We start from the raw sequence: 9124 nt of genomic DNA, 5'->3' as shown, positions 1-9124 counted from the left end.
GGAAAGACGGGATACATTTGCCTCTATCAAGTGGTATCAGATTTCCAGGTTGCTCGGTGAGTTTTACAGTTTTTCGTAGTTTAGGTTGCGTCTGTTCTTCATACCTATAGTCCACGAAAAAGCCAAAAAAAATTAGGGTTAGTTCATCATATCCGAACCAATCTGAGCCTTTGCATAGTCTTTTTAGAATTTTTCTTTGTTGAATTTGCGGTTGCATCGGCGTGTCGAGTTGCTGGTCTTAGCGTCTGGTCCTTAGAGTTTCGAGTTCTGTTCACAGGTTGTCACACCGCCGCCGCACCATCGTCATCATCATTGCCATATACCACCACCCCACCATCGTCGTTGCCATATTCAACCACCAATCCGAGTCCACATATACCATCGCCATATACAACCACCAATCTGAGTCCACACATACCATCGCCATATACCACCCCCAATCCGAGTCCAGATATACCATCGCCATATACAACCACCAGTCGGAGTTCCACCAGATTCGTCTCCGCCACCAGTCCTAGTCCAAGTACAGTATTTCTTGCTTTGTTTTCGAGTTCCAGATCACACGAAAATGAACAATAGACATGCTAAATGGGTTGAATTCATTGAGACTTTCCCTTATGTCATTAAACACAAGAAGAGTAAAGAAAATGTTATTGTTGATGCATTGTCTCGTCGCTATACTATGCTTTCACGACTTGACTTCAAAATATTTGGTTTGGAGACCATCAAAGATCAATATGTGCATGATGTTGATTTTAAAGATGTAATGTAGAATTGTAGAGAAGGAGGAACGTGGAACAAGTTTGTCGTTAATGATGGATTTGTGTTCCGTGCTAACAAGCCATGCATTCCAGCTAGTTCCGTTCGTCTTTTGTTGTCGCAGGAGGCGCATGGAGGAGGATTAATGGGACACTTTGGCGTGAAGAAGACGGAGGACATACTTGCTACACATTTCTTTTGGTCAAATATGAGACGAGATGTTGAGCATTTTGTTGCTCGCTGCACTACATGTCAAAAAGCTAAGTCACGACTCAATCCTTATGGTTTATATATGCCTTTGACTCTACCTAGTGTTCCTTGGGAGGACATATCTATGGACTTTGTTTTAGGTTTATCTCGAACAAAGAAGGGGAGGGATAGCATATTTGTTGTCGTGGATAGATTGTCGAAAATGGCACACTTTATACCATGTCATAAAAGTGATGATGATGTTAATGTTACTGATTTGTTCTTTAGTGAAATTATTCGCTTGCATGGTGTGCCAAATACTATTGTTTCAGATCATGATAGTAAATTTCTTAGCCACTTCTGGAGATTTTTATGGACTAAATTGGGGACTAAACTGCTTTTTACTACTACTTGTCACCCCCAAACTGATGGACAAACTGAAGTAGTCAATAGAACATTGTCTACTATGCTTATGGCTGTTTTGAAGAACAATAAGAAAATGTGGGAAGTATGGTTGCCTCATATTGAATTTGCTTATAATCGTTCATTACATTCTACTACTAAGATGTGCCCTTTTCAAATTATGTTTGGTTTCCTACCTTGTGCACCTATTTATTTGCTGCCTCTTCCATCTTCGGAGAAGGTTTATTTTGATGCTAAAGAACGTGATGAATTGATTTTAAAAATGCATGAGTTAACTAAGGAAAACATTGAGTGTATGAATGCTAAATATAAACTTGCTGGAGATAAGGGTAGAAAACATGTTGTGTTTGCACCTGCAGATCTTGTTTGGTTACATTTGCGTAGGGATAGATTTACTAATTTGCGCAAATCAAAGCTAATGCCACGTGTTGATGGTCCTTTTAAGGTCTTAGAGAAAATAAATGATAATGCATATAAACTTGAGCTGCCTTGAGATTTTGGGGTTAGTCCCACTTTTAACATTGCGGATTTGAAGCCTTATTTGGGTGAGGAAGATGAGCTTCCGTCGAGGACGACTTCATTTCAAGAAGGGGAGGATGATGAGGACATCAATACCATTGTTACACCCACAACCCCTGCTGCTATACATACTGGACCAATTACTAGAGCGCGCGCACGCCAATTAAATTACCAGGTACTTTCGTTTCTTGGTAACAATTCTAATGTTCATGAGAATATGATGCTCCCTAAATTGGATACATTTGTTTTGCTTACAAATGAAGGGCCTAGCTTGGACAAGAAAGATGAACCTTGGAGCAAGTTCAAGCATGGAGATGATGGTGTGCACAAGGGGAACAAGAACAGAGTTACAAGCGATGATTACAGGACTTTGAAATCACCATAATGAGTGCATGAAGCCCTGGACTAAATATACAAGATGCCACTTCATAAATTTCGTCGAGAGGCTTCCTAGGTGCTACTTCACCTTATTTTTGGGCCAGGCCCATGTAATTTCGAAATACTTGATTATAGGCTGTTTTAGAGTCCGTATATGTGGGGAAACAAGAGTTGGGGTTGGTTTCGGACCCCTCCTCCAAGGGCCGTGAAATTCCCCCCTCTTTCCTCCATATATACAGCCCTTAGGGCATCATTTAGACTTTGGGGTTTTGTTTAGATTAATGTTCGCCATAGTTGCAACTTCGCGTACTTCATTTGTGTTCAACGACCAGACAAAGGCGTCAGAGAACCCCACCTTTGATTAATTAAGTTGTCCTCTTATATTCGCAATATCCATATTGCAATCTTAGTTTCTTCCTTGTTCTTCGCTTGCCTGCAGGAAACAGACCTTCGTGGTCAGGTTGATCATGCTCCGGCGTGGTCAATAACCTCTCGGAGTTGGTTTAGCGATTGCTAAGGTGCGACGTCCTCGCACGTTCGTAGTCGGATCGTCAAAGTCCACTTCCTCCAAATGATAGCCACCATCTCATCAAAAGATGGGACACCATTGCCTCTATCAACTTCAGTTTGTCCATCAGTTTGGGGGTGACAAGTAGTACTAAAAAGCAGTTTAGTCCCCAACTTAGCCCATAAACATCTCCAAAAGTGGCTAAGAAATTTAGTATCATGATCTGAAACAATAGTATTTGGCACACCATGTAAGTGAATAATTTCACGAAAGAACAAATCAACAACATTAACAACATCATCGCTTTTATGACACGGTATAAAGTGTGCCATTTTCGAGAACCTATCCACGACAACAAATATGCTATCCCTCCCCTTCTTTGTTCGTGGTAAACCTAAAAAAATGCCATAGATATATCCTCCCAAGGAAGACTAGGTACACGCAAAGGCATATATAAACCATGAGGATTGAGTCGTGACTTAGCTTTTTGACATGTAGTGCAGCAAGCAACAAAACTCTCAACATCCCGTCTCATCTTTGGCCAAAAGAAATGTGTAGCAAGTATATCCTCTCTCTTCTTGCCGCCAAAGTGTCCCATTAATCCTCCTCCAAGAGCCTCCTACAACAAAAAAAAAGATGAACGGAGCTAGCTGGAATGCATAGCTTGTTAGCATGAAACACAAATCCGTCGTTAAGAACGAACTTGTTCCAAGTTCTGCCTTCCTTACAATTCTGCAATACATCTTTAAATTCAGCATCATGCACATATTGATCTTTGATGGTCTCCAAACCAAATATTTTAAAGTCAAGTTGTGAAAGCTTAGTATAATGACGAGACAATGCATCAGCAATAACGTTTTCTTTACCCTTCTTGTGTTTAATGACATAAGGGAAAGTCTCAATGAATTCAACCCATTTAGCATGTCTACGGTTCAGTATTGCTTGAGTTTTAATGTGTTTCAAAGATTCATGATCAGAATCTAGAACAAATTCTTTAGGCCATAAATAATGTTGCCATGTTTCTAAAGTCCGAACAAGAGCATATAATTCTTTATCATAAGTAGAATAGTTCAGACTAGGCCCACTCAATTTTTCAGAAAAGTATGCAACAGGTTTGACATCTTGTAATAACACATCTCCTAATACAATTACACTAGCATCACATTCAAGCTCAAAACTCTTATTAAAATCAGGAAGCTGGAGTAAAGGAGCATGTGTCAACTTATCTTTCAATAATGTGAAGGTTTCTTCCTATGCGGTACCCCAAACAAAAGGCACATTGATGCGGAGCATCCCATAGTCATCCCCATGGACATACCTACCTACGACACCACTTGGACCAATGACAAGAGCCCAACCGAAGGCTATCAAAGATAAGGTGAACTCTCTCCTCTTCGAACTTCCACATTCTATGCATGAGACATGGCTACTACCTAAGTCCAAGTTGTTGTGCATGATTAGGTACCAAGAGGACCCTCTCGAAGATGCACATGAAGATGTACAAGTCCCCAAGTTCACGGATGAAGAGGAATGCCGAGAGAAGAAGAAGGCAGCTCCAGAACCCGAACAGCCGGCCCCAAGCCCGGACATCCGGCCGCTAGAGACTTCGACCACAACAGCCTACTAGCTGCCACGCATCTCCAGGCCCTGGACATCCGGCCCCAGCCCGGAAATCCGGCCTCGAGCCCGGATATCAGGACACCACCTTCCTAAGAGCGACATGGCCAGCTTCACCAGCCCGGACATCCGGCCTCCACAGACCGGACATTCGGCCCTCCGCGAATGCCCGGACATCCGGCCTCTCCAGCCCGGACATCCGGACCCGCGTGAAAGCCCGGACATCCGGCCCGGTGCCCGGACGTCCGGCCTCCCTGTCTACGCACAATGAAGGGTCGAGTCCTGTGTACCCCTTCTACCCCCTAGACTATATATACTCCATCTCGTCCAACTTTCTAGGGTTAGCATTGGTTTACCTCATATTTAGAGATAGAGCATTGCTCATCCACATCGGATCTACTCCACGAGAGAGACCGCGGCCCCTCTTCGAAGAAGATCCCTTTGGATTCAAGACCTCCTTGTGGAGAAGAACATCAAGACCCCCTCTTGGGCGGCCCCATCAAGACCTCCTCATGGAGAAGACCGTTACATTTTGTATCGTCCATTGTTGACTTTGGATCTTCATTTGTGTTCATGGATCTAGCGCATGTGTGGTCATACTTGTTGGTTTGAGTGTTCTCTTGTGTTCGCCTTGTGAATTTCCCCTCATTTCCCTCCTCGTGTTCTTCGTGTTCATTGCGGGATCCGCTCCTTTCATGAAAGATCGGACGATTAGGGTTCCTACCCTACATCATCTTGGTATCAAGAGCCACGTTGATCACGATTTCGGAGCCTCCCCGTTGTGTTGCTAACCTAGTTTTGTTGATTTTGTCCCTAATTCGAAAATTCCCCACAAAAATAGGCCCAATTTTTTGTTGTGATTTGTTGGTGTGATGAAGTTTTGTTGGATTTGATACGCAGATTTCGTGTGTTGCAGGTAGATCTAGGTTTCCAACAATTTTCCCCAAATTTCCACCCACAAATTCCTCCGAATTTTGCCCGGATTTGACCTCCCCTTGCGAAGATCTTTGAATTCATCCCCGGATCCAGAGCCCGGACATCCGGCCCGACAAGTCCGGACATCCGGCCATCAGGCCCGGACATTCGGCCCCTGGCAGCACCACTTCCTCTCCACCTCCCATTTTCCGCCCATATTTCGCCAAATTTTGTTCCAGTGCCCACATATACTTCCGCATGCCACCACCATTTCCGCATACCACCACCACCGCTTACCAACACCAACTCCGACAATTTTGGGCCAATTTTGCTTTGAGAATTTGAGTTGCGGTACCGAGTCCTACTTGTGTTTCGGCTATTTAGGTACGGTTCGACATCAACATCACCGCCACTCATCTTCGCCACGGACGTGTCATCGACAACAACCACCTCGACTACATCTTGATATTCGTAATTGGATCACCGTAATTTGTTCTGGCTTATGGACGAGGAACCTAAGAAACGGTAACCTCACCTTGTATTGTACATATCACTCTTGCCATTACATTGATAGCCATCGTAGCCTTATTCCTTTGCGTTGCTTACCCATCAAGACTAGCCTTTGAGTATTGCCGGCAATGAGACTTGTGCACCTTAGTGGTCATACTTCCCATAGCATACATACATCATTGTTGCATATCTTGGTATCATCTCTTGTGTCACAAGGTTGTCATCGCATACACAATTGCTATCTTGGTTCGTAAAGCATTGCATGAGAAAATAGCTCAAACAACAAAGAGTCAAACAAGCTTTTAAGCAAAAGGAAAAGATAAGCAAAGAGCTTTTAAGCAACAACCATAGCATCATACAACATTAAGATTGTCATGTTAGATCATCTTGGATCATATCACTGAAACACCTTTCATAGAACATACTTGGGATAGAAGTCGTTGCATTTTTGCTTAGTAGGTTCTGCACAAGTCTTGTATCCGCCTATTGTGCAATCTTGCTAGCGTCTCTCTAGTGCTGTGCAACAAGAGAATTTTTGTGGATTCCACATTTTGGCTCATCCTTGGTTGCCCAACCCCACTTATCTCTTTGCGTGTGTGTTTCTGTGTACATTACATTGCTTGGTCTACTTGTTGCATTGCAATCTGGCAAATCTTTCCATCATTATTGAAGCTCACTTACAATTGCATTAAATTTTGTGCCACCATCCTAACCAAGCTCCACCATAAGCTTTTACTTGTGTAGGTGTGAGAAGCCGACAAGACTTGGTACCAATTGTGCCATTTACTTGTCCACATTGGAGTGATCATTGATCCACTTTCAACTTCGGTCAAGGTACATTTGGTATACATTCTTCTCTTTCTCCTACTCACACATTTTCTCTTGGAATGTTGGATAGGCCAAGTACTTCTACCAACCCACTCTTCATTGAGCACGATGACGACATGAACTACTACGCCATCAAGAGCCACCTCTTTGGTGCACAACATGCTTTGCATCAAGAGCAACAAGCATTGAGTGAGCGCATCGACAACCTCACCGCAGACTTGCGACTCTCCGAGCAACGTATAAGGGACTACTTCGACCACAAGCTCGACGATCACAAGCACGAGAATGGCGCAAGAATGGACAAGATTCACGCTTTGTTGCTTAACCTCTCTTCTTCCACTTCGTCTTCATCAAGAAGGACTCGCTCAAGTTGACACTCCGATTTCACCCTCTCCGGCTCAAGTACACCGACATCGAACACTCTTCGACGTGTCGCGCGCAAAGATCGTTAAGTAGGCCTCAATCCTCTATGCGACACCAACTCTCAAGAGCACCGACAACGCCAAACCCAAGAGGCTTTTGCGCTAGCACGAGAACGGCAACGACAACGCCAACATGAAGAGGAAGAGTGTGCGCGTCTACACCAAGTAGCACAAGATGCCGAGGCACAATGTCAAGAGCAACAATTGCGATATGCTCAAGCACTTGAGGCCCAAAAAGCCCTCCAAGATGCAAGTCGCGCCATACACAACCGAGGCTGACAAGCTTGTGAACATGAAGAGGCACTTCGCGAAGAAGCTCATGAACGAAGATTTCAAGCTCGCGTGCATCGTCAAGTTCCTCAAGTTCCTCCTCGAGCTCGACAAGCTCCCCTGCAAGCTCGCCAAGAACATCAAGTTCACCAAGTACATGAAGACAATGGGAATCCTCCACGACAAGAGCAACATGAGGTCGACAAACCTTTTCTCCAAGAGTAACATGAGCTTGACAATCATCAATAACATGGACGTCATCATCCCCGACCCCAACACAATGAAGAGCAACGTTATGGCAAGCTCAAGTTCACCATGCCCAAGTTCAATGGAAGCGACAATCCCGAAGAGTACCTTTCATGGGCATTGAAGGTCGACAAAATCTTCCGTTTGGATAACTATGAAGAAGAGAAGAAGATCACGATCGCATCCCTTGAGTTCCAAGACTATGTCGTCATTTGGTGGGAACAAGTTATCGAGCGCCGAGAGGCAAGAGGTGAACCACCCATCACTACTTGGGCGCAAATGAAGGATGTCATGACAACATGCTTTGTGCCTACCTACTACAACCGCGACCTCTTCTAGAAACTCCAACTACTCAAGCAAGGAACCAAGAGCGTTGAATAGTACTACAAGGATATGGAGATTGCCATGGTAAGAGCCCACATCACGGAAGATGATGAGCAAACAATGGCACATTTCTTGAATGTACTAAACCATCCTATCAAGAAGATTGCCGACTTCCAACCATACTCGGGCCTCATTGAGCTTGTGCATCAAGCTACAAGAGCGGAACGTCAAGTGCAAGACGATTTCAAGTATGCCAAGTTCTCATCCAAGTCCTATGGCTTCTCCAACACCCAAGCTTCAATGACTACAACATCGTCTCCCAAGCCTTCTACAAGCAACGTCGACAAGTCGAGTTCCAAGAAAGCTTCGTAAACTCCAAGTCATCCTCCTACTACAAGCAACTTCAAGCTGAGAGCTTCATCATCATCAACCCCCACTGATGAGACTCTCAACACAAGTTCCTTCAAATGCTTCACATGCGGAGGCCGAGACCACAAGTCCTATGAGTGCACCAACAAGCGGACCATGATCCTCAACGATGACGACACCTACGACTCGATGAGTCAAGGAGAAATGGACGCTCTTGAGCAAGTCGCCATGCACCGGCAAGTGAACGATGAAGAAGAACAAGTCTTTTGCGATGAAGATTCAAGTCCCTCTTTTGTTGTCTCCAAGGTCTTGACTCTCCAACATCACCAAGAAGAAGACCAATGATGCCATATCTTTCATACCAAGGCCGGCATCAATGGACGCTCAGTCAAGGTCATCATCAATGGAGGGAGTTGTCATAATCTCGCAAGTGAAGAACTTTGCTCCAAGCTCCAATTTCCTAAGACGAAGCACCCAAAATCATACAAAGTGCAATGGCTTAGCGACTCCGGCACTATCCAAGTCGAGCATCGAGTACAAGTCTCCTTCAAAATTGGCGCCTATGAAGACACTTTGGAGTGTGACATCGTTCCAATGACTGTTTGCCACCTTGTTCTTGGACGCCCATGGAAATATGAAGGGAAAGGAGTACGTACTTCGTCCCATGTCTCCAAGCCAAGTGATCGCCGACAAGGAAGCCACCCATCATGGAGAGAATAGTGAGAGAGCGAGCCACCAAAAAGAGAGTGAGCGCCACAAGCCCAAATCGAGCGCCTCCACGATGAGCGACAAGAAGAACTTAGTCCTCTTTGCCACCAAAAGTGAGATAAGAGGTGTGTGTGAGAAC

This window comes from Triticum dicoccoides, chromosome 5A (genome assembly GCF_002162155.2).
Source record: "Triticum dicoccoides isolate Atlit2015 ecotype Zavitan chromosome 5A, WEW_v2.0, whole genome shotgun sequence".
Taxonomy (NCBI): Eukaryota; Viridiplantae; Streptophyta; class Magnoliopsida; order Poales; family Poaceae; genus Triticum; species Triticum dicoccoides.
Note: the sequence above shows the minus strand (reverse complement) of the source record.